Source organism: Chlorocebus sabaeus, chromosome 26 (assembly GCF_047675955.1).
Source record: "Chlorocebus sabaeus isolate Y175 chromosome 26, mChlSab1.0.hap1, whole genome shotgun sequence".
Classification (NCBI taxonomy): Eukaryota; Metazoa; Chordata; class Mammalia; order Primates; family Cercopithecidae; genus Chlorocebus; species Chlorocebus sabaeus.
In genome coordinates, this window is record NC_132929.1 from 15,687,347 (window position 1) to 15,714,504 (window position 27,158).

The 27,158-nt window shown below is 41.5% G+C and overlaps 1 protein-coding gene and 1 long non-coding RNA gene across 3 annotated transcripts in view; one reads left to right on the top strand and one right to left on the bottom strand.

Moving 5' to 3' along the window:
• GPR176 (G protein-coupled receptor 176) overlaps nucleotides 1-27,158 on the bottom strand; it is a 120,779-nt gene that overhangs the window by 89,015 nt on the left and 4,606 nt on the right. The gene's annotated exons all lie outside the window — the stretch shown is intronic.
• LOC140710443 (uncharacterized) lies at nucleotides 7,046-21,701 on the top strand. The gene is made up of 3 exons (XR_012091457.1): nucleotides 7,046-7,336; nucleotides 13,064-13,181; nucleotides 20,567-21,701. It is a non-coding gene; the product is annotated as an uncharacterized lncRNA (long non-coding RNA).

The following is a 27,158-nucleotide window of genomic DNA, read 5'->3' on the forward strand; positions in this document are numbered from 1 at the left end:
ACAGGACTTGATAATTACAACACACCTGCTCTCACAGGCACTGAGGGTAGTCCCCTGGTCCAGATTGCTTCAGCCATGCACTGTACCTCTCTCAAAAAGTAATGTAGAACAAGACACTAGACAGTTGTCTCCAAGTCTCACACTGAATAGACAACTCAATGCAATTTCCCTGCTTTCACAAGGGAACACTAAATAATGTGTCTTTAGGAATGGAAATAATAGGCCAGGCACCGTGGCTCACGCCTGTAATCCCAATACTTTGGGGGGCCAAGGTGGGTGGATCACCTGAGGTCAGGAGACAAGCCTGACCAACATAGAGAAGCCTCGTCTCTAATAAAAACACAAAATTAGCCAGGCATGGTGGTGGCGCCTGTAATCCCAGCTACTCGGGAGGCTGGGACAGGAGAATCACTTGAACCCGGAAGGAGGAGGTTGCAGTGAGCTGAGATCGTGCCATTGCACTCCAGCCTGGGCGACAAGAGAGAAACTCTTGAAGAGAAAAAAAAAAAAAAGAAAGAAAGAAAAAAGAAACGGGAATATTAGACTTTGTCTGCCAAGAACTGTGAGACTCAGCAGAGAATTTTACGGGTATACTTCCCTCCTGCTGAGTGTCAGCGCTAAGAAGGAAAGAACGCCCACCTAGAAGCAGCACAACCTGGGGACTTGTTGCAGCCCCGACATGCTTGCACAAGTCACTTCATCCCCACCCCCACCTTGATTTTCACATCTATACAATTACAGCATTGGACCAAGTTAAGATATCTGTGTTGTTTTTCCCTCAACAGTGGGCCAAATGTTCTGACACATCTAAGTGTGGAGCCCGAATGATTTCAAAAATTTTAATGAGTTGAAAGAATCCACACTTGGCACACAAATACTAATTAGAGTGACAAAGCATGAGTCAAAGGCACAAAAAGTGCTTACTCATACTGATCTTCTTTGTCAATTATTATGCAAATGTTCAGGTTCCATAATATAACATTAGGAGAATTAAACTTTAACAGCTGAAATGAAATGACTGTAATTAATTATGTTCACCTTCAACTGGAATGACAGACTTGGACCTGCTAATAGCAAGGTGTCACAGAATGGTGATCCTTAAGAAGGGGCTTTGTCCTTTCTCACCTACCAGATTGTGTGGGCATCCTAATTCCTAATTTAAATAGACAAATTATGCTACCAACCTTTCCCAGGCTTAAAACTCCAGCATCAAGCAGTCTGCGTTTGTTCCAACGGGCCACAGGTTGGGACTCCAAGGGAACACGGGTTTATTTCCTCTCTAATATTCTATGAGTCTAAACCAGTGATTCTCAAACTTTAATGTACCTATGAATTACCTGAGAACTCATTAAAAAGGCAAATTCCTAAGCCTCACTCCAGAGGCTGTGGTTCAGCAGACTGGGAGTGCATCCCAGGAATGGGTGTTTTTAACAAGCGCAGGAAGGTGGTTCTGATGCAGGTAATCCAAAACCCATACTTGGAAACACACTGACGACTCCAAAGCGGTTGGGTCCTAGAAGCAGAAAAAGGCCGGGGTTTTCTTTATATGGTTAAAAACAGCAGAGTCAAGAGTTAAATTCCAAGCCAGCATAGTGCATATGTAAGCCCTTGCTAATGAGGAAGATTTAGGTGGCTTAGGCATAAATGGAACGATGCATATCTCCAGATAAACACAAAGAGGCGAATGATCCACCACCCACATTCGCTGGAATGCCGCTGGGTAAAACAGCAGCATCATTCATCCAACAGGTGAGAAACAGCAGGGGCAAATGAATCATTCATCCAACAGGTGAAAAACAGCAAGGGCAGAGGCTCTGCAGAGTCACGCAAACCTGACCAGGATTTACGCAGCATCCAACAGTTAATTTAAATTTTAAAAAACTTTGTCTCCCTCCTGCTTTTACTTATCTAAAGCTTCTGGAATTTCCTGAGGACCTATTTTCCTAGAAGAAAATCTCACCCCCTCAAATCATACCACCTATTAGTAAGCCTGGCACAATGATTTTCACGCAGCAAGATTCAAAGTTCTTCACTGAGAATCCTAAATCCTCTTCCAGAGGAGTATGTTGAAGGGTAGGTGTACATGCCAACCCAAAATATGCCACTTTGGCATAAGGATTATTTTGAGTTGAAGGCAACGGGGAAGATGCAGATATAAAAGAAGCTCTCTGCCATCCCCCTAATCTGCAAAGGAGTCTAGGAAGAACAAAGGCTGATCACCAGTCTGGAGAAGGCACCAGAGGAATTAATCCACACAACAAACTTTCTAACTTAGCTTTATCTACCAGGAGTTTCCCATGTATTTTATTTGTTTCCCCAGAGTTTGCCACCCGGAGAGACTCAAGGTCCTTTCCCTTTCTGCAGTCATTTCTGTAAATAATTATTGTTCTTTGTTGAAGATGCTGTAAAGCCAGAGTACTAAGTCACCTCTTTGAGATGTACTCACTTCTCTGGTATCTCCCATATACATATAACACACATGTGTTAACTTCTTGCTTTTCTCTTGTTGGTTTTTTTTTGGGGGGGTGAAGGGAATCTGTTTTTTATTTGTTTGTTTGTTTGTTTGTTTTGAGACCTCACCCTGTTGCTCAGGCTGGAGTGCAGCGACATGATCATAGCTCTCTGTATCCTTGAACTCCTGGGCTCAAGCAATCCTCTCACCTCAGCCCCCCAAACAGCTAGGACTACAGGCACAGACCATCACACTTGGCTAAGGCTCTTGCTCTGTCACCCAAGCTGTAGTGCCATGCTGTGATCATAACTCATCATAACCTCGAACTCCTGGCCTCAACTGACCACCTGCCTTAGACTCCCAAAGTGCTGGGATTACACGTTTGAGCCACCTTGCCCAGCTTACTTTTCCCTTCTTCATCTACCTTTTGTTACAAGGGTCCCAGCTGAGAATTCAGAAAGGTAAAGAGAACTTTTTTTCTTCCCCTCCAATGTGTAAATCATCTTTCTCTCCAGAGTTCTACCATCAGAGTAGCCTCATCAACCCCTTTCCTACCCATCTTGAGGATATGAACCTTCCCGACTCTTACACACAATTTCAGTTTCCAGAAGTTTATCCACTCCATAAGCTTCTAGCTGTCATAACTTTTAATGAGACAGGTAAGGGTTTGCAACAGTCACCTCCTCTGGGTTAGGTAGGGGACTGGAACTCCCAGCAAGACTCTTATCATCCCTGCTCTCCAACTTTCCCCCTTGAGGCACCTGCTATTTGCAAAGGAGTCCAGGAAGGACAAAGGCTGATCACCAGAGATGAAGTTAGAACCTTATCAGCCTGGAAAGCGCATCAGAGGAATCTATACAACAAACTTTCTAACGAAGCTTTATCTACCATGAGTTTCCCATGTAAGACAAGCCAATGCTCCTGACATTGCAAGGTTTAGGTCTCTGTGACTCCAACATGGAGACAATTCAAAGAGCAATTCTACCTCCTCCTCCATAATCCCTGCTTTACATCTAGGAAAACTGAAATGGGCCCATGCTATTTTCTTCATTTAATAAATTAAAGTGTTGGCCAGCCACGATGGCTCAAGCCTGTAATCCCAACACTTTGGGAGGCTGAGGCGGGTGGATCACCTGAGGTTGGGAGTTCAAGACCAGCCTGACTAACATGGAGAAACCTCGTCTCTACTAAAAATATAAAATTAGCTGGGTGTGGTGGCACACACCTATACTCCCAGCTACTCAGGGTGCTGAGGAAGGAGAATCACTTGAATCCAGGAGGCAGAGGTTGCAGTGAGCTGAGATTATGCCATTGCACTCCAGCCTGGGCAATAAGAGTGAAACTTCATCTCAGAAATAAAATAAAATAAAATAAAATAAAACATTAAAGTGTTATGGGACCTTGACTCTAACTATCCAAAATATGAGAATGCTAGGGTCCCAAGGAGGTGAAATTGGAAGTCTGTGAATACCTTCACTGGGACACAAGCTCCTTGGAGGCGAGGACTTTGTCTGGTTCCCTACTATATCCCTAGTACCTAGAGCAATGCTTGGCACATAGCAGGTGCTTAGTAAATATTTGTAGAATGAATGGATGGACAAATGAAAACACAGGGAAAAGCTAGTCTCAGCATCTTCATAGCCTCCTAAGGGCCAGACCTAAGGCACATCCCCTCAATCCTCTATGTACCCAAGGCCTATTGCAGAGGTGTTCTAGAGCCTATGTCCATTTCTCTGCCCAACTCCACTTCAGTGAGGTCACACTGGGAGTTTGAATGATGATATTTTCATCATGGCCAATGTCAAAATGATGAAAATTTCAGTCATCATTTTCAATATGATGATATGAAAATATCACTATGCCTGGCTTTTTTTAGAGTCTATGAAAATCACAAACCACTACAAATTTGGGTTTTCTTAGAGAGAGTCTGATGTTAAACATTTACCAACACACCACTGCCCTTAAGACTTACAATGTCTCTTTTCCATGAACATAAAGGCAGGAAAAAATTAAGCGCAGCAAGTGCCAACTTATTTTGTAAAAATACCTATTCACGCTAATTTTCTAATTCGGGTTTTTTGCAGGTCACTATAAAAGAGATTGCACTGAAAACCAAAGGAACTCCTCTGTGAGGACATTTCCCATTTGCCAAAAGTTACAGTTCATGAAACTTAACAGACCAAGGACAAAGATCTCAAAACAGAGGTGAATGGAAGGCTGAGAAGACAAGCCTTAGGCCCAGACCACTGGGAGACTATGGAGATGCTGAGACTGGACCTTTGGAATTGAGTAGTATAGAATCATATACTTTGATTTTGACTGTAAATTATACTTTTTATTTTATTTTTAAACAGGTTTGTGGCATTTATTATGTGCCAGGCTCTAGTCTATTTGCTTAGCAAATATTCATTCATTCTAGCTACAAACACCACACACACACAAGTGTTCACTATCACCCAAATGAAGCCTTGCTGACTCCTATCCTTTTGCCCATGACAAAACAGAAAAATAAATCTTCTCACCACCAGAGCCCAGTTAATGGCTCTGGACCTGGTAACGGTAAGAACCTGAGCTGGAGCTGAGGTCCACCAAACTATGGACGAGTTGGGCTTGACTAGGCTTCCATAAGGCCATATACTAAATTTGGTACCCCGGTATATATCCCTTCAAATTTATAACTGTGGTGTTTAATGGAATAAGACAGAACCCAAGGAGGAGGTAGCAGTGTTGCCTTGGACCTCCTTTTTGAAGAGGCAGAGAAGTCCAGATGAGCAAAACCTCTTAAATCTTTTTAGCTATGTAACAATGATGATAATAAAGATAAAACAAACTACATGCTGGTTTCATTTATGCTTTTAGGTATTACATCACTGATAAGAAATTATCTTTCAGACACAGAACTCAGTATTGACACATAAATAACGAAAACTTCAAGTCTATTTGCTAAGTGAATAGACTAGAGCCTGGCACATAATAAATGCCACAAACCTGTTTAAAAATAAAATAAAAAGTATAATTTACAGTCAAAATCAAAGTATATGATTCTATACTACTCAATTCCAAAGGGCTGCTCTCAAGAGATGCTCTTGACAGGAGCATCTGCTCATGACATTTTTGATTTTGCTTTTGTTAAAGATGAGTTCTTGCTCTGTCACTCAGGCTAGAGTGCAGTGGTGCAGTAGCTCACTGCAGCCTCCAATTCTAGGCTCAAGCGATCCTCTCATTTCAGCCTTCCAAGGAGCTGAGACTACAGGTGCACACCACCATGCCCGACGTTTTTCAGAGACATGGTCTCACTATGTTTCCCAGTCTAAGTCTCAAACTCCTGGCCTCAAGTGATCCTGCTTCAGCCTCCCAAAGCACTCAGATTGCAGGCATGTGCCACCGTGCCTGGCATGTTGATGCTATTTTAGAGCCAAAACAGATGAACACCAGAATGAGACTAAAATACAGTACTGAGTGGTGGCACATACCTGTACCACCAGCTACTTGTGAGGGAGGCTGAGGTTGGAGGACCACTTAAGCCCAGGAGTTGGAGACCATAGTGAGTTATGATTGCACCACTGCACTCCAGCCTGGATGACAGAGAAAGACCTTGTCTCTAAAAAAATAAAATTAAAATTAAAAAATGACACTAGTGCTCCAGGTAGAAATTTTAAAACAGAGAAAACAATATTCTACTTGATTGATTGAAGCTATCAAGACAGACCAACTTGAATTTTGTTCTGAAGCAACTTGAATTTTGGGATTCAAGCACATAAAGCCATTATTTACTTTTATTTCCAATCTATAATCTATATCCTTCTACTTTATCTGAAAATCAATTAAAATAATTATTGAGTACATATGTGTTAGCACTGTGCCAGGTGCTATAGGGAAAAAGAAGGTATAAAGCATCCCACCCTTAGAATAAGACTTACTTAGATGAAGAAAGGAGGCCTTCTCTGCAGGGATGACAGCACAAAGAGAGAAAAAAAAGTAAGATTCAAGCTTAGGGAGAGCAATTTCTTACTCTCAGAAATTATCTTGTCTATCAAAGGTAGAGCCAAGCAGAAAAACTTAAACCAAACACAGTAGGCATGGGAAGCCAGTGATTAAGTAATATGACTCAATAAACCGAAGTTAGAGACGATAGCAGTGGATGTGGAGGAAGGAGGGATTATGAGTTTCTATTTGAACTTAGTGTTTGCCACTGTAAAGAGTTGAACTGTGGCCGGGCGCGGTGGCTCAAGCCTGTAATCCCAGCACTTTGGGAGGCCGAGACGGGCGGATCACGAGGTCAGGAGATCAAGACCATCCTGGCTAACCCGGTGAAACCCCGTCTCTACTAAAAAATACAAAAATCTAGCCGGGCGAGGTGGCGGGCGCCTGTAGTCCCAGCTACTCGGGAGGCTGAGGCAGGAGAATGGCGTGAACCCGGGAGGCGGAGCTTGCAGTGAGCTGAGATCTGGCCACTGCACTCTAGCCTGGGCGACAGAGCGAAACTCCGCCTCAAAAAAAAAAAAAAAAAAAAAAAGAGTTGAACTGTGTCCCCACAAAAAGATATGTTCATGTAATAACCCCTCCTCTTCCTCACCCTCTCCCCCGGCCAGCTGCGAATATGACCTTTTTTAGAAACAGTCTTTGCAGATGTAGTAATCAAGATGAGGTCACATTGCATTAGGGTTCCTTATAAGAAGAGAGAACACCCAGAGGCAGAAGAAACATATGGAAGAGGCCCCTGTGACCACAGAGGCAGGGACTGGAGTGACGCAGCTACAAGCCAAGGAAGGCCAAGGACGCAGGCAGCCGCCAAAAGCTAAGACCGAGGCATGAACAGACTCTCCCTCAGAGCCTTCAGAAGGAACCAGCCCTGCCGACAGCTTGATTTCAGACTCCTGAACTGTGAGGAAATACATTTCTGTTGTTTTAAGCCATTTGGTTTGCAGGAGTTTGTTACAGCAGTCTTAGGAAACTAATGCAGCCAAGCTCTATGCTGTAGAATAGGTAGAAATGAGAAAAATAAGATACAAAGTTTCATTATTTCTTGATTTAGTTATTAAAATTACCATACTATTTTATGCCTTCTTTTAAGGTGGCTCACAGCCCTCAAGTCATTTTAATTAACACTGACAATTTGGGATATCGAGAATATTGATCTCTGACTCTCTTGCTTCTCCCATCAGCCAATAAACATGTGACTGAAACACAGATTGAATTCAAGTAGTTGTGCAATATAAGATTTGATACTATATTAAAACCAGTATAAATACAATGGCCAGTTGGACTAAGCTTTCAATGAACTGCAATAATTTCCTGTGTTTTTTAATTAATTCAAAAGAAATACTTTTAATAAATACCACACTGTCTTTCCCCTGTACTTTTCACCTTAATAAATACACTTACTTTAAAAGGCAGCTTTCAAAAAAAGAACATTAGGCTAGATACTCGCACATAATTCTACATCACAACAAATATAACTCTGTAAAAGTTTATTTTCCTTTTTTTTAATGGCTGATGAGGGCCGTAGAGCATCTAATGATATGGTATGGACACTTAATATATTAAAGCAGACACTAAAAACATTAATAATATTTGCCAGTTGCTGGGCTAGGTACTTTACATTAGGCCATATCCTCCCAATGTTATGATGCAAATAGATTTAAAAACTGAAGCTTGGTTAAATTACTTACCCTTTACTCTTCCACAATTATTGGTAAAACTATAAACGATCAAAGCCTTTCTGAAAAACTTTCCAGTATTAAAAGCTTTGATAGCAAATATTTAAAATATTCAAGCAAAACTCTCTTCCTAGAAAACTACCCCATTGAAAAAGATACTTAAATTTTTGTAATTAAGAGATTCTTCACAACAATACTTTTAGAATTTTTTATATTATTATTATTTTTTTAGAGACAAGGCCTCGTTTTGTTGTCCAGGCTGGAGTGCACTGGCATGATCATAACTCACTGCAGCCTCGAACCTCTGGGTTCAAGTAATCCTCCCACCTCAGCCTCCTGAGTAGCTAGGACTATAGACATACATATACCACCATGCCTGGCTAGTGTTTTCATTTTTTTGTAGAGACAGGGTCTCACTAAGTTGCCGAGACTGGTCTTAAATTCCTGGCCTCAAGCCATCATCCCGCCTCAGCCTGTGCTGGGATTAAAGGTGTGAGCTAACCCAACTGGCCTTCATGACAACACTGTTTATAATGGTCCAACCAAGAAACATCTTCAATGTCAAAAAATATAAGAATGGTTACATGGTTACATAATTGAATCTCATATAAATGTATAAAATGATACTTTCAAAGAATGTTAATTCATGAGCATTTTATCTTATTGTTACATGAATATTCTTTTCTTCTTTGTAACTTTCAATGTTCTCTAAATTCGCTACTATTTTATAATTAGTAAAAAGTTATTTTTAAAATAATCAAAGCCGGCTCAAGACAAAACACAATCAAGGGGCAGAATCAGGACGTAAACTCAGAGCTGGCTTATTCCAAATCCCTTTGATCCACTACCCCACAAAGGTCTTAGGCAAAGTCCCAGGAACATCATCCTCAAAAGAGGATTAAGCCAGGCATGGTGGCACCTGCCTATAATCTCAGCTACTCCACAGGCTGAAGCCAGAGGATCCAAGTTTGAATCTAGACTGGGCAACATGGCAAGATCCTGTCTCTATAAAGAGAGAGAAAGGAATAGATTTGACTGACCAAGTACTTTCTCACAAAATAAACTATTATAACTATGAGCTTTCACAATTTAAAACATTGCCTCTATCTCTGGTTGTGGTTTCTTCGTTTTCTGGTACAACCTATATAAAAGACAGAGTTCAGTCTGGAAAAATGCATTATGCTGAAAGGCAACACAAACCAAGAGAGTCATTACCCAGAGACAGACTGCCCAGGAAATCAGCAATGTGAAAAGAGGCCGGAGCTCCCACTCCAAGCATGTCAGCTACAAAATAACTCATCAACAGTTCCATGACCCTGAGGAAAACGAAATTATATCCGTGCTATATCCTTAATGAAGCCGGCAATTCTGATTCTCTTTTGCATGCCTTTCTCTATAATAGTGACAGGAATCTAGGACGCCACATGATACAGCAGACACAAAACCACACTGTAAAAAACTGTTCCTGAAAGCAAGGGCAATCCTTTCATTTAATTTAAATATTTCACACAACATACAGTCAGTCTATACACATTTACACAACACTTATTGTATGCAAGGGATTAAGACTTATCTCTCAAACACACACATTAAGGCCACTTTGCAAATAAGTTTTAAGTCTATGAGTGCCTCACCCCCCACCTCTCACCATCCCTTCTGCTATCTGCAAGTGCCATTGCAACAATGCAGCTGATAGCAAATTGCACTCGTTGCCTAAGAGATCATGAGAAACATCCAAATTTTATGTTTAAAAAATTATTTGGCCATAGTCTAGTTTCTTTTGGACTTAATTCAATTTATCTCAGGTCCTGAGCCTCTACAGCTTGAATAATCAGCTAATAATCCATCAAGGCCTCAGTGTCTGCATCTTTTCTGGCAGCTCTCCATTGCTATTCCCTATTATTGTTGAGAAAACCTAATTAGCTTAGTGATTTGCATGAGGCCACTCTCTTAGCCAGCAAGTGACCCTATCTGTCACTGCTCCCAAGGGTGACCAATGCAAGAAGTTGTCAAAATTCTGAGTTATCATCTGAAAACCTTACCATTCATCACTGTCTCTGGGGACCAAATTAGTGAAAATATTCTCATCTGATAAAACTTATTATCTTTATTTTATTGCTTCATTTTCACGAAACCATAATGTCAGTGAATATTGTATAGATCAAGTAGAGTAACTCACACAATGATACAGTAATTAAAAATATTCTTCTTCACATACAGAGTGATGATTAAGTCTTCCCCCTTTTTTTCTTTTTTTTTTTTTTTTTCTTTTTTTTTGAGACGGAGTCTCGCTCTGTCGCCCAGGCTGGAGTGCAGTGGCCAGATCTCAGCTCACTGCAAGCTCCGCCTCCCAGGTTTACGCCATTCTCCTGCCTCAGCCTCCCGAGTAGCTGGGATTACAGGCGCCCGCCACCTCTCCCGGCTAGTTTTTTTTTGTATTTTTTAGTAGAGACGGGGTTTCACCGTGTTAGCCAGGATGATCTCGATCTCCTGACCTCGTGATCCGCCCGTCTCAGCCTCCCAAAGTGCTAGGATTACAGGCTTGAGCCACCGCGCCCGGCCCCCGCTTTTTTTCAAACAAGATTTACAGTGACTTTGCCAAGTGACTTGGTATCCTTTACAGTGACTTTGCCAAGTGACTTGGTATCCTTAAAACCCTTCAGTAAGATTGACCACTACCATGTCAAGATAATACCTCCTTAAAATAATTCTACAGTTACAGATGCACCCCAGAGAGGGAAAACACAGGTGTCCTTCCTTTCAATTGTTCTTGAATTATACAAATAATACATATAAGCAAAGAATGGAACTTAGGTTCCTAAGCAAAGACAGAGAGTGAAAGGAACAGCTGAAGAATGAGAGGAGATAGCCAGGTGAACAAAGCAGAGAAGAGCTTTTATGGACAGAGGAAGAGCAAAAGCTAAGGCAAGAAGACTGGAAAGAGAATAATGTACCCTAGGAGCCAGGCATAATTTGGAACTCCTGGAGTGTAAAGAGACGAGCTAGGGAGGGAAACAGGAGCCATGTAGGGGATGTCACTACAAGAGAGGGAATGAGGAGCCAGGGCAGGGTTTCAAAGAGGAAAGACACATGATCAGAGTTGTTGATTGTGGAGTAACTGGGGAGGGCTAAAATGGAAGTATAAAATTTAAGGCTGCTCTTCCAAGAAGTATAACTGTGAAAGGAAGAAGAAAGCAAGCACTATGTCGGGAGAGAAGGGGTCAAGGAGCAAGAGACCTTGAAGATGAAAGAATAAAGGACATAACTGTTGGAGGATAAGGATACTGGTGAGTTTGTAAGTGTGGGAATAAGAAATTGAGAGCACTAGCCACTAGAGACCTCCTTCCTGTTCTAGAGGAGCACTCAAAGCTGATCTCCGACCTAAAACACCAAGTCTTCTAGTCCCTAGCTACTCAAAGTAGAGCCTGTGGACCAGCAGCATCAACATCAGCTAGACATCTGCAGGAAATACAGAATCCTAGACTCCATCGTAGACCTCCTGGGCATGCTCTACCTTACCTCCATTGTGTAGCTTACCCTTGGTAATCAGGACCAATCACACCAGCCAGTCCAGCAACCCCCTGCTTTGCCTGTTGACTGAGAGGCACGAGCCCAAAGGGACTGGATGACAGTCTCAGCTTCCAGTTCAAGGGAATCACTGTCCTTCCCTTTGGAACTAAGTCTCTAAGCATGGAAAACAACAATTTTCCTAGTGGATCACTAGGAGTAACAGTAAAGGGAGCCACTCCTGTTTCTACCCCTTGATTCCTGGACCTGTATTGTGTAACAAGATTCCTAGCAGATTCATTTACACATTGAAGTATGAGAAGTTCCAGATCAACTCTGAAGAACCTTAAGGAATTACAGATAATAAGAAAGGAACCAGAAGCCTGGAGACAAGGAAAGGGGGAACCAGAAAAATATAGCAAAATTCATATTGGTCAGCCTAATGCTAGAATGAATGATCAACAGGAAGACAAGAAGTAGTCACTAGGAGCCAGCATGGATACACTAGAATAAATCATGTAGCTGTAGATTCTCCTTATTTTCTTACATCAATAAGCCTAAACGATGCAGTAGACATAGCATATCTGGCTTTTGGTAACGTATCTGACAAAATGTATTAAAGTCTTGACAAGGGGTTATCAGGATAAGGAAATATGGGCTGGGGTGATAGTTCTATTGAATGTATTCATAACTGGCTTAATGATCATTCCAAAATGGTTTTGACTAGTAAATTAAAATCAACCTAGATTCTAGCAGGTCTCCAATGGCAAGATTTCCAATCTTCTCTTCCTGACCATTAAACTCTTTTTCAAAAATTATAATTTAGATGAAATACAAGATACAAAGGTAGTATCACTTACAGCAATAACGTTAAATAATATAATCATGTTCTCCCCCACCAAAAAAATTAACAAGTTGATACAAAAAATTAAAACATTTTGGTTAAATTTAGATAAATTAAAATAAAATCTAGACAAATTTAAAGGATAAAATCTAGGTAAATTTAAATGATGAAGATAAAGTGCTAATCTTGGCTCCTAAAGACTTGAAGATGGTAGTAGAGGTTAATTTCAATTAGTCAATATATGGAAGTTAACATGAAGGATAATACGTGAATTCAGTTAAACCTACATTCTTCAACCGCAACAACATAAGACTCACGTTAAAATTACAAGTTGGCCATGGAGATTTCATGTAGCCTTTGCATTCATGCCTTGAAACAGTACACAAATTAAAGACGTCTGATATTAACAATAAGAATGCCTAATAAAGAGACCAAATGAAAGTACAGTTACTTTTAAAGCTGCCCACGTACTCCCCTGTTGTCCATATTCTAACAAGAGATTTGCATGCTAAATCAGTCACAATTATCCCCAAAGCCCAACAGCCCTCAATCGGCCCTTCTGATCACCCACTTGCCCCCTCTGTTCTCTTTTGTGCCCAGCTGAAAGCAACCTTTGACCACCATTGCAGAAGAAGGCAGAACACAGCAAGACTGAAATGGCTGAAGGGGAGAGGAGCCAGCAACTTGAGGAGTGGCAGATGACGAGTCCCCTGATACGGTGCACATGGTCTCATGTTTTCACTTCTATCTCAGTGAAAGTTTTGTGAATTTTTTAAAAACTGCCAAGAACAGAATTAGAACAGAAGTAGGAAAAAAGAAAGCTTCAGACAGTTCTATCATGTTTCTGACAGCCAAGTATACCAGCTGATCCTCCATAGTGAGATATCAGATTGTGAGGCAGAGAACAAGCGCCTGAAGAGAATGGGAAGTGGTCACCTAACCTCAACACTACCTGTATATTACGAAAGGCAAATAGAACTCCCCTCCTGCCTTTTTGAATAAATAATTTAGTTATTATTTATCAGATATGGAATGATATGGAAATGGTTGGCAGAAGCGGAACCAGGAAATTCAATGATCTTTACCTTTATATTAATACCCAACACTGCCTTTATATTAATAACAAGATGTACCCAAAAGGCAAATAGAACTCCCTTCCTGCCTTTTTAAATAATTTAATTATTACGTATAGGATATGGAATGATATGGAAATGGTTGGCAGAAGCAGAACTAGGAACTTCAATGATCTTAGGTATAAAATTTTTAGGAAAGTTTCCATAAGTCAGATTAGGGAAGGGGCCCTCCCTATTCATATCAAAGTCTCTATATTTTTCCATTTTACCTTCACCCCTTAAGTAACACTAGTTATTAAAAGATGGGTAGGACTGGTACCAATAACTCCAAAATTAAATTTCTACTTCTTCTCTGTCCCAACCATTCTCTTTGCAAGAATAAGCTGGCTTTGGGCAATGCTATTACTCCCCTACGAACAACAACAAAAAAGTCTTCTAATGACCTCAGCACTTACCCTAAACAGCTTTCTCCCTTCCCAACTCTCCTGGCACTATAACCTGGGAGTATCCCTGATGCTCACCTGTCATCTCCACCGGCACTAAGAAGTTGTTCAGGCAGCCCTTAGATCAATGTTAAAGTGTGAAGCACCTGCATCAAGGTCACCTAGCATGTTCATTAAAAATATAGACTCCAGGCCTGGCACAGTGGCTCACACCTGTAATCCCAGCACTTTGAGAGGCCAAGGAAGGAGGATCATTTGAGGTCAGGAGTTTGAGACCAACCTGGCCAATATGGTGAAACCCTGTTTCTACTAAAAATAAAAATAAATAAAATAAATAGCCAGACATGGTGGTGCATGTCTGTAATCCTAGCTACTTGGGAAGCTGAGGTGGGGGGATCGCTTGAAACCAGGAGGCACAGGTTGCAGTAAGCCGAGATTGTGCCACTGTACTCCAGCCTGGGCAACAGAGTGAGACTCTGTCTCAAAGAAAAAAAAAAAAAAAAATAGACTCCAAGACCCCATGTCAAACCCACTAAACCAGAATTTCTGTTGGTGAAACTCAATAATTTGCATTTTAACAAGTGATTTTTATGCACACGAGGTTGAAGAATCTCTGCCTTGCAAGTACAATCACAAAAGAGGCAAGGTGATTTACCAGCACTCAACCCACCATTGGACAGCAAGGCCAGGCTAGAATTTACCCTTCCCAAGCACCTAGTGTGATCCTTACCTGCTAGAGCCCATTGATTTGTTATTAACAAGGAAAATGATTTGGCACTCTTCAGGGAAAAGTTCCATCCAATCTTAAGAATAATAGCATCCTGCAGAGAAATAGGCAGTTAGCTCTCTAGTCCCTAATCCTGCCTTTCATGTGGCAGAGGCAGAAAGCTTCATCTTAAGTCTTCTCTGGTCATTTGTAGATTCAATTGCTGCTAAAGACTTGCAATCTTGGGAGTAGGCCACAGAAACAACAGGACAAATACAAAAGGTGCTATTCTCATCAATCAATGAAAGGGTCTGGAAGCTGAGATTTGATTATTTTGTCTCTGCTGGAGTCTCGCTTGAATTCTGTGTTCCTGGAAATTGAATTAACACTCAGGTTGACTTCAGAGAGTTATTCTTTCCTTTCCAGTTAGCAGCCTCTGAAAGTGTTTCTGGCCCTAAGAAACTGCACAGGAAGCCCCAACAAAAAGTAGTTGTTAATAAAGGTGCAAATGAGCACGCAAGGGGATGCCCAGGGAACCAGGGAGTAAATATCACATATTCTACACAAGGCAGAGAAGTCCTCAAAAATTCTTGCTCAGAAAATACAAAGTCACTCCTAATACAAGGCACTCGCTCAATTAAAGATGATCCCAACCTATGATAGTTCCACTTTCAATTTTTCAACTTTACCATGGTGCAAAAGCAATATATTTTCAGCACCGTATTTAATAAACTACATGGAGTATTCAACACTTCATTATAAAATGGGCCTTGTGTGAGATGATTTTGTCCAACTGTTGGCTAATGTAAGTGTTCTGAGCTCATTTAAAGTAGTCTAGGCTAAGCTATGATGTTTGGCAGTTTCGGTGTATTAAATGCATTTTCAGCTTATGATACTTTCAACTCAGTGGATTTATTGGGACACCTCATCATAAGTCAAGGAGCATCCGTACTTTATTTGAAACAAATAACAAATTATTTGGAACTTTGTTTGGAGAAGGCACGACGACCTGAAATTATCTCTGTCCATGCTACTTTGGGCTTCCTGTCGAGGTCATCTGATGCAGTAAGTTTTAAAAAGAAGCAAATTATTCATCATTCCTGGGTGTGTGAGTTCACAACTGCAAGTTTGATAAGTTCTCTTTAAAAACCATACATTATTATGTCATGGCATTTGTGAATGGAAACCAAACAAGGAGAAGAAAGAAAAACAGTCCTAAAAAAATCAGACTGGTTACCTGTGGCTTAGCATCCTATTTTCAGTGGCTATAACCTATGTGAGTTTTTTTAAGTATGGCATCTTACTCACAGAGGTTGAAGTAATGACGATGGGCCTCCAAAAAACTGTATGAGACGGCTCCGAACTGCTTCTAGCCAAAGCAGATGCTGATGTTGAAGAGGTATGTGGAGACTTTGAACAAAACTGCATCATGAATTTTAAGTAGGGGGGAAAAAACACTTCTAAATTAACATAGTGTCCAGTCATTGTGTTACAGGAAAGGGGTCACAATCCAGACCCCAAGAGAGGGTTCTTGGATCTCGTGCAAGGAAGAATTCAGGGCGAATCCATAGGGTAAAGTGAAAGCAAGTTTCTTAGGAAAGTAAAGGAATAAAAGAACGGCTACTCCACAGACAGAGGAGTCCCAAGGGCTGCTGGTTGCCCATTTTTATGGTTATTTCTTGATGATATGCTAAACAAGGGGTGCGTTATTCATGCCTTCCCTTTTTAGACCACATATGGTAACTTCCTAATGTTGCCATGGCATTTGTAAACTGTCATGGCACTGGTGGGAGTGTAGCAGTGAATCCGACCAGTGGTCACTCTCATTGTCATCCTGGTTTTGGTGGGTTTTGGCTGGCTTCTTTACTGCAACCTGTTATATCGGCAAAGTCTTTATGACCTGTATCTTGTGCTGACCTCCCATCTCATCCTGTAAGTTAGAATTCCTAAACTGTCTAGGAATGCAGCCCGGCAGGTTTCAGCCTTATTTTACCCAGCTTCTGTTCAAGATGGAGTTGCTCTGGTTCACACGCTTTTGATAATTGGAATCAGAAAATTCTACCAAGGCATCAAGATATAATACATATAAAGTAAGGTATCAGATCAAGATGTAAATGTTTCAAAAGTGTAGTCAAGAGGTATAAGACTCAAACCTTCACCAACCTGGAGGATATAATGGAATAGACAGCTGTGGGTGCATGTGAGTCCTACTTGCCCAGGAAGGAAGGGTGGGGGTGCCCATCAAAGCCCTCAGGCCTGGTTAGGGGTTTTCAACAAGCCCATGCAGACACCTGATTTGTGTCCCCTGCAGTTGGGGTTCACTGTGAATTTGTGATTGTTTTCTGTCTGAGAAACCTAAAGAGCAAGAGATGGGCTAATAAGCTGTTCAAAGAAGAGGCTACAGTGGGCAGCCTGCACTCCCCAAACTTATGGGGGCAAAGAATGCATGTGTCCCCAGGCTGCTTCTGGCCATACTTTTGACCTAAGACATCTCCAAAGCCTCCAAAAGCTGTAAGGACATCCCACACACATTATGCTGCCTGGTTTAAAATGCTGCCTGTCTTATCTCATAGGCTCATTCTTATTTAAATAAGGTGAAACCTTCTGCCCCTGTGGATTTCCTATCAAGAGACCTGTTGTCCTTCCAGATATCTGGCTTTTGTAAGCACCACTTTAGCTCACTGGGCATGGCCATGTGTGTTTGAATCCTGGCTATGGATGAGATTCATGTTTATTTTCACAAGGGCCCTAAGTCTCATGCAAATCAAAATACTGATTATTTAGTTAATTATCCTATTTAATTGTCCCCAAACATTTCATTCAATCAATCACTATGTATTGAGCACCGACTACACACCCGGCACTGTTCTAGATGTTGGGGACACAGCAGTGCATGAAACAAAGTCCCAGTTCTCAAGGTGTTGCATTCTAATGGAGCAGGGGAGAACACTACACAAACAAGATGATTTCTGGAGTTATAACCACTACAGAGGGAATAAACAGAGTGGTGTGATAGAAGTGATGGGGGAAGACCCGTTAGAGGTGACATTTGAGCTGCAATTTAAAGGATGGGTACATGCCAGCCACGAGTAGTGTCTAGGAAAGAACATTCTAAGGCAGAGAGAACAACCAAGTCAATGGTCTTTGCAAGTATTGAGCTTGATGTGTTAAAGAAGTGTAAAAAGAGTTTAGAGGTTGTGCAGGATCTCTCTGCTTTGCTCCTCTCCACCTTTCACCTCTTGCTCGGTGCCTTCTGCCTTTGCATTGTCTATTTAACTTGACAATGCCCATGTGATTGAGCCCAGACTCTTATCTGCATTTGGATGCCTGGGCTTAGTGCTAACAAAGGTCCCACTCACCCCTCCAAGCCCTGAGCTTGGATCAGCTGAGGACACTTAATTCACCCCCACAGGAGAGTTCTGTTTTCACAGTCCTGAGAGCTGGCCACTAGCCGTCTAAACCAGAAAACATGAAGCAGCTCATTTTCCCAACCACACACCTGCCATATGTCCAGTATTTCATCCATACTCCATAACTAACCGTAGCAAGGGCTGTGTTTCCAGAACTCACCCTTAGCCCTCCCTGCCTGCTGACTTCCCCCAAAGCTCTTAAAACATTCAGGAAAACTGAAGCCGGTTTATGACCTAGAGACTATTGAGTTCATCATCTTCTGTGTGGCTACATCAAACAGTGCCCATATTTCCCTTTTCTAACACAGCTAGATTTTTTTTTTCTTGCCACTAAGTTTTTATGTTAATTAACTATCAGAAACTATTTATATATAAAAAGCTGTTGATTAAAAACAGATGTTTAGGCCAGGCGTGGGGGCGCATGCCTGTAATCCCAGCTACTCAGGAGGCTGAGACAGGAGAATCACTCAAACCCAGGAGGCGGAGGTTGCAGTGAGCCAAGATCATGTCACTGCACTCCAGCCTAGGTGAAAGAGTGAGACCCTGTCTCAAAAACAAAAAACAAAACAAAATTTTAAAATAGACGTTTAAAGAATCACAGGCTGTGTGCTGATTTGGGACAGTTGCCACAGTATTTCCTGGTCCAATAAAATCTCCCCTGGACCTCTGCCTCTGCACATCCATGAACCTTTGCCAATCCCACAGCTTCCAACCTTCTTTACGTGCCTGGGCTCTTGGAGCCTAAGCATGACTTTCTCCTCCCAACTTCTTCCACTACCAGACTTTATGATCCTCCTCAGTGTGAGCACCTCTTCAGCGGCCAGGCCATCCCTAGCTCCTGCTCAATTCTCCAGGCTCTGGATTGCAGCTGCTGTTCTTCTGGGCATCTGATTTCCATTGCATCAGGCCCTGCAGGGCTGTGAGAATGTGCTATTAAATGAGTCACTAACCCCCTGAACTTGCTCATGCAAATGTAGGATATGAATCGTACATCTGACTTATCTGCCAACAGCGCAAAAATACTATATGTTATCAGTCAGGATATTTGTGTGACAGAAATCCAACTCAAACAAGTTTAAGCAATAAAGGAGATTTTTGTTGTTGTTGTTCATGTAATTGGAAAACGCAGGGGGCAGAATTAGACTCAGGCCCTCCAGGGATACAAACAATATCTTTCTGTCCTCATTCTCTCCTAAGCAGACAGATACTCCTGGCTTCCATTATCCCTGCTTAGCACTCCTGTGGAAAAAGATGGCGCCTTTAGCAATATCTCTATATCAAGGATGCTGATTGATTTGATTGATCAAGCTTTGATCCTATGACCATTCTTGGTCTAATCCTTATGGACAGGGAAACAGGATACTGGGATCAGTAAAGCCTGAATCATGTGTTCACCCTCATATCCCAGGGTGGGAGTGGAGCTACACAGAGTACTGTGAGGGGAAATCATATTTAAAAAAACACACACACACAAAGTAGAAAGTGGTAGATACCGTAGTCTGGTTCACTCAATATTCCCTCTGTAATCTTTCAACCACCTGCTACCTTCTGCTACAAAGGCTGGAAAGTTTAAAACACTACTTTGCAGACAGGCTTGCAGCGAGGGTACAGGCTTATGATCCAGGTTCTGCCCAACAGATGTTCCCAAGGAAAGTGGACATGATTAATGTGGGGTAGGGGCTGGATGCAGAGCCATCAGATTCTTTCTGTAAGGAGAGGGAGATGATGGATGCCTCTGGTTCTTCTGGACCAGCTGTGTCCTAGGGTTATGTGCCTAATCCCTCACATAATAGGTGGTACATGGCAACAGCTTCATGGTTTCTGCCAGAATAGTGAAATGGCTGTACATATTTCTTGACTGTGTCCCTGGCTCCGTGGCATCTAAGCTTGGTTCCCAGACCCTCTCATAAATTCTAAAAGCAACATAATCTTTGTAATAAATTTCTTTCTTCATAAACTGGCTAGTTTGATACAGAAGTAAAACGAATGCCTTGCCCTGCTGTATTATGCAAGTGTGTACACATTATACCCTACAGCCAGAAGAAAAACAAAACAAAGCACTCACAGCCGGAACCCCTTCCCTCTCCCAAAACAAAGACATACCTTTAAAAAAAACTAAGGCCATTCTATCTAGTTCTGGTTCTCAAAATAAATGAAATCTTGAGCCTTTTCTGTAAGCTACTGTTTTCCGATAAAAACAACTTTGTTGTTTCACAAAGTTATGCTCTTTTAATGCTGATATCTGAAGGGATGATACAATCTTTGAGGTTATAACACTCATGAAATAACTAGCTTTTTTTTTACAACCAAAATAACTGTAAATTTGGTAATCTTGAGGTTTTCTTTTAATTACCTGTTGTATATTTCATTTGGCAAGCCAGTCCTTTTAAAGCCTGAACTCCCTTGCAATCCATCTTCACAAGGAAACATTTTTCTTTAAATGCTTTTATAGCTATGTCTTCTTTTGACAGGAGGATCTGTTGTCTGCAACTAAGAATGCTGATGAATACAAGAAGGGAATGTCACCAGTGGAAGTGCGTGTGTTGTGGGAGAGCAATATTGTTAGGAGGAAAGGATGTGCTGAGAAAATAAAAACAGAAAACGTCCCCTACATTGTTTCACAAGGTTATTATGATGACTGAATGAAATAATGTGGTATATGTTGTAAACTATAAATGTGTAAATCTAAGGCTAATGCAATACTCTTGGTTGGGAGTTACCACATTGGAGATAAGTCAAAGGTACCTAATTACACAGAAAGCATTTGTATCAATTGATAAAAACTTCCGCCGGGCATGGTGGCTCATGCCTGTAATCCCAGCACTTTGGGAGGCCGACCGAGGCTGGTGGATCATGTGAGGTCAGTAGTTTAAGACCAACCTGACCAACATGGTAAAACTCCCATCTCTACTTAAAATACAAAATTAGCTGGGCCTGGTGGGGCTGAGGGAGGAGAATCACTTGAACCTGGGAAGGGGAGGTTGCAGCGAGCTGAGATCACGCCACTGTACTCCAGCCTGGGCAACAAGAGCAAACCGCATCTCAAAAAGAAAAAAACAAAACAAAACTTCATGATCACAGGCAAGCAACAGGCAGAAACAACAGGACAAAGACAGGAAGAAGTTTATACTGCACATCAAATTCAGCACAGTGACTAGCTCTGGAATAGACAAGATAGAAAAGGTTGAGGAGAGGCACAGGGAAGATTCAACTGTACCTGCAACATTTTATTTTTATAAAACAGCCGGATGCAGTGGCTCACACCTGTAATCCCAGCACTTTGGGAGGCCAAGGCAGATGGATCACCTAAGGTCAGTAGTTCAAGACCAGCCTGGCCAACATGGTGAAACCCCATCTCTACTAAAAATACAAAAATTAGCCAATGGTGGCATGTACCTGTAATCCCAGCTACTCAGGAGACTGAGGCAGGTGAATCATTTGAATCCAGGAGGTGGAGGTTGCAGTGAGTCAAGATCATACCACTGCACTCCAGTCTGAGCAAGAGTGAGACTCCGTATCAAAAAAATAAAATAAAATATGAAAGAAACATGACAAAATGTTAACATTGTTATTTCTGAGTGGTAGATTTATAATAATGTGTTAATTTTTTTCTGTATTTTTTTAAACTCCACAAAAGAAAAAAGTGGGTAAATCAGAGAGACTGGACAGGTTTCATGCTTTGCCCCTAACTCTGGTAATTTTGCCCCTAGGGAGGAACTTTAATCAGAAAAGAAAATAAAAAACAAAAAATAAACTATTCCAAAACTAAACTATTCCAAAATAAACCATTGTTACAAACTTATTTAGTGCCAACATATCTAAACACTTGAGGCTTAATCTGAAAGTTTTTTAGTATCTCATTTACGGTGAAGCAAGTTTTCAGTACAGACCAGAAAGAACTGTTTCCTACGATTCTTCCAAATGAAATGTGGCCACTGATCAAAATATCCCTCAGGTCAGTTTGAAGGCACTTCTCTGGAAATTGCTTGCAAATGCAAAAACAAATGAAAACAATAGTAACAACAACAAATTTCCACCTTGAGCAGGGGCATTCAAAAGTTTTCAGTAAGAGAAGCCATGAAGAAACGTCTCCATATATGCTGCAGGGGGAGGATGCTTTGTAAAAACACTGATACAGTGATAACTGAGAAGGTTCAGGGCTACATGCTTAGCTTATTGAGTTTTGGTCGTGCCTTACAGCATGTTAAGGGAGGTTTTATTTATACTTAGTTTCCTTCTGCCAATAATCCCTAGCTCCATGATACAATTTTAGTAGAATCAAACTTAAAAGATCCGTCCCACCCATTTCTCTCTCTTACCTGTCAAATATATGAAATGTTCAAGTCATCCTTTTTGCTTAAGATACCTTCTTAAAAAAAAAAAACCTTCAAAGATCACGATTTTAAAATACTCTAATACACTAACATCTGTTAACATCTGCATTTAACATGATTTATTTAGCTACCATGAAGGAATAGAATACAGATACCGCTAACTTTGGAAGAGAGAGGACAACTCAGCAACTCAGAAGAAGGTCATTGGGCATCCACAATGAACAAGAAAACAAGAGGTTTCTGAGAAGAGATGCAATAAAAACTGAAAATGAGTTGATTTTTTTTTAAGATAAAGTTTTCTTATTTTTTAGTTTTGCCTAGGGTAAATCCTTACTACAAAATTTTGCCTAGAGCCACTCCTACCTTCCAGGCTAGGCAAAAATGCCTCTATGTTTTTGTGCTAAATGACTGATAACAATTTTCCACCCAGCTAATGTGGTAACTCTCTGACAATAAAACTTTTCATGGCTAGGTGAAGTGGCTCACACCTGTAATCCCAGAACTTTGGGAGGCTGAGGTGGGTGGATCACTTGAGCCCAGGAATTCTGCACCAGCCTGAGGACCATGGTGAAACCCCATCTCTACCAAAAAAAAATTTAGCCAGGTGTGGTGGAGTGCGCCTATACTCCCAGCTACTTGGAGGCTGAGGTAGAAGGATCACCTGAGCCTGAGAAGTTGAGGCTGCAATGAGCCGTGATGACACCACTTCACTCCAGCCTGGGTGACAGAAAAAAGAAAGAAAAAAAAAGAAAAGAAAAGAAAAAAACAAGCTTTCACAACAGTTTCCAGTCACTACAGAATCTAAATGGTTTATTCAGATAAGTGACATACGCAGAAACTGTTTGGCAAACTCTAGGGACAAGAGACTTTGAGACTTGGACACCCCAGAGGAAAACATAGCTATGTTTCTATGTTCCCATTTTGAGACAAATTTCCTCCTAGTCTACAAAATGTCACCAAATAAAACAAAAGTATATTCATTGCAGAACCAGGGGTATTTGGAGCTGTCTGGCAGTTCCTAAAAAGAATAGAGTTACCATAGGATATAGCAATTTCACTCCTAGGTATATACTCAAGAGAACTGAAACATATGTCCACATAAAAACTCGTACATAAATATTCAGAGCAGCATTATTCATAACTGCCAAAAAGTAGAAACAACCCAAATGTCTATCAAACGAATGGATAAACAAAATGTAATATATCCATACAATGGAATATTACTCAGCAATAAAAAAGTGCTAATATAGGCTAAAACATGGATGAATCCTGAAAACATTATGCTAAGTGAAAAAAGCCAGTCACAAAAGTCCACATATTGTGTGACAGATCTATGGAACAGGTAAATTTATAGAAACGGAAAGTAGGGCCGGGCCTGGTGGCTAACACCTATAACCCCAGGACTTTGGGAAGCTGAGGTTGGCAGATTGCTTGAGTCCAGGAGTTTGAGACCAGCCTGGGAAACATGGCAAAACTCTATCTCGACAAAAAATATAAAAATTAGCTGGGCATGGTGGCATACGCTTGTAGTCCCATCTATTCAGAGGGCTGAGGGGAAGAATCACTTGAGCCCAGGAAGTGGAGGTTGCAGTGAACTGAGATCGCACCACTGTACTCCAGCCTGGGAGACAGAATAAGACTCTGTCGGAAGAAAGAAAAGAAAGAAAAGAAAGGAAAGAAAGGAAGGAGGGAAGGAGGGAAGGAAGAAAGGAAAGAAAGGAAAGAAAGGAGGGAGGGAGGGAGGAAGGGAAGGAAGGAAGGAAGGAAGGAAGGGAAGGAAGGAAGGAAGGGAAGGAAGGAAGGAAGGAAGGAAGGAAGGAAGGAAGGAAGGAAGGAAGGAAGGAAAGGAAAGGAAAGGAAAGGAAAGGAAAGGAAAGGAAGGAAGGAAGGAAGGAAGGAAAGAAGGAAGGAAGGAAGGAAGGGGAGACTAAATGAGTGGTGGTTGCCTAGGACTCAAACTATTGAGGGGAAAAAGGCAGTGCTACTACCGAAGGATACATAGTTTCTTTACGGGATGATAAAAATCTTCTGGAATTCAATAGTAGTAGTAGTTGTACTACTTTGTGAATATGCTAAAAACCATTCAGTTGGCCAGGCGCGGTGGCTCACGCCTGTAATCCCAACACTTTGGGAGGCCGAGGCGGGCAGATCATGAGGTCAGGAGATCGAGACCATGGTGAAACCCCGTCTCTACTAAAAAATAGAAAAAAATTAGCCGGGCGCAGTGGCGGGCGCCTGTAGTCCCAGCTACTGGGGAGGCTGAGGTAGGAGAATGGCATGAACCCGGGAGGCGGAGCTTGCAGTGAGCCGAGATTGCGCCACTGCACTCCAGCCTGGGCGACAGAGCGAGACTCCGTCTCAAAAAAAAAAAATTAAAAAAAAAAAAAAAAAATTGGGCCGGGCATGGTGGCTCACGCCTGTAATCCCAGCACTTTGGGAGGCCGAGGCGGGCGGATCACGAGGTCAGGAGATCGAGACCATCCTGGTGAACACGGTGAAACCCCGTCTCTACTAAAAATGCAAAAAAATTAGCCGGGCGTGGTGGTGGTCCCAGCTACTCGGGAGGCTGAGGCAGGAGAATGGCGCGAACCCAGGAGGCGGAGCTTGCAGTGAGCCCAGATCACACCACAGCACCCCAGCCCGGGAGACAGAGCGAGACTCCGTCTCAAAAAAAAAAATAAACACCATTGAGTTGTACTCTTTAATTGGATGGATTCTATATTGTATGAATTTTATCTCAATAAAGCTTTTTTAAAAATTTTCACCACAGAATGTAATTTCCAAGAAGAATTCTATCATATAGACATATAGAAATAAAAGACAAAGTGAGGCAATTTGATTCAATACATTAAGCTAGTAACTATTGATCCCACCACCTCCTGCCTCCTTAGGCATCAATTCAGGATATCTTATTCTTTCTTTTTTTTTTTTTTTTTGAGAAGGAGTCTCACTCTGTCACCCAGGCTGGAGTACAGTGGCACGATCTCTGCTCACTGCAACCTCTGCCTCCTGGGTTCAAGCCATTCTCCTGCTTCGGCCTCCTGAATAGCTGAGATTATAGGCACCTACCACCATGCCCAGCTAATTTTTGTATTTTTCACTAGAGACAGGGTTTCACCATGTTGGCCAGGCTGGTCTCAAACACTTCAAGTGATCAACCCGCCTTGGCCTCCCAAAGTGCTGGGATTACAGGCATGAGCCACCACACCTGGCCCAGGATACCTTATTCTTAATGTAGTCTGCTAGGTTTTTAGGCATACAAAAGACAGAAACTCCATGTAGAGGTAAGGCTGTTGATATTATATTATTATTGGCTGTAAGTACTGTTAACTAAAAATGATCCTGAGTAATTATAAATTATAAGCACAAACTAGTATTATAGTATTAACACATCTATCAAACATTTAACTAAGGAACTCCAAGAATTATCTAGGTATTACCTGGTTAATTTCAAACACTATCAAAAGCACAAGTATACTTCTCTATCAAACAAGTACCATGAACCTTCCTGGTACCCCATATGATTTTGCTCAAAGACTATAAGCAAGCATGAGCAAAACTAGTGTCTATCCAACAGATCTGCTGAACAGATTTAACAAGTCGATTTCCCACCTTTCTCTTCAAATGAATACTTCAATAACCACCTCATGGAATCAAGCCACAGGCAAGGTGGATCTTTACTTAGGGTCATCAATTTCACATGCTCACTATAGACCATTCACAAGTGTATTAGCCTGCTTCAGCTGCTATAACAAAATGCCAAAAGCTGGGTGGCTTTAAAAATAGACATTTCTTTCAGCTCTAGAGGTCAGGAAGTCTGAGATCAGAGTGCCAACACGGTCGGGTTCTGGAGAGGGCCCTCTTCCTGGTTTGCAAACAGCTGCCTTCTGCCATATCCTCACATGGTGCAAAGAAAGAGAGGGTAAGCTCTCTGGTTCCTTCTTATAATGTTACTAATCCCATCTTGAGAACTCTATCCTCATGACCTCATCTAAACCTAATTACTTCCCAAAGGTACTACATCCTAATAACATGACATTGGGGGTTAGGGCTTCAACATATGAATTTGAGGGGGAATATAAACATTCAGTCTATAAAGGAAAGGGAATATGGCTTAAGAATAAGAACCATACATTTGGCAGTCTAGCCAGACAAAGGGAAGCTGATTTCTGTATTTAAAAAATGTTAAAAATCAGCCTGACACAGTGGCTCACTCCTGTAATCTCAGAACTTTGGGAGGGTGAGGCAGATGGATCACCTGAGGTCAGGAGTTCAAGACCAGCCTGGCCAACTTGGTGAAACCCCATCTCTACTAAAAACACAAAAAAATTAGCTGAGCATTGTGGCAGGCACCTGTAATCCCAGCTACTTGGGAGGCTGAGGCAGGGAGAATTGCTTGAACCCAGGAGGCAGAGGTTGCAGTGAGCCGAGATTGTGCCACTGCACTCCAGCCTGGGCGACAGAGCGAGATGCCGTCTCAAAAAAAAAAAAAAGTAAAAAATAAATTGCAATGTAGGATACATACTTGTGGGTTATTGCCCACCATGTTAATTTTCTTTAAATAAAAGCAAAGTCATTTATAAAAATCTCTTATACCTCCGATGATGACTGGCACAGATGACAGGCAACTTCCAGTTGGAAGTTCCTGTCTTCCAATTTCCAGTTAAATTGGAAACGGTGATTCCAGATCTTTTGGAGTTTTTGATTTCACACTTTTGACTACTAAAAG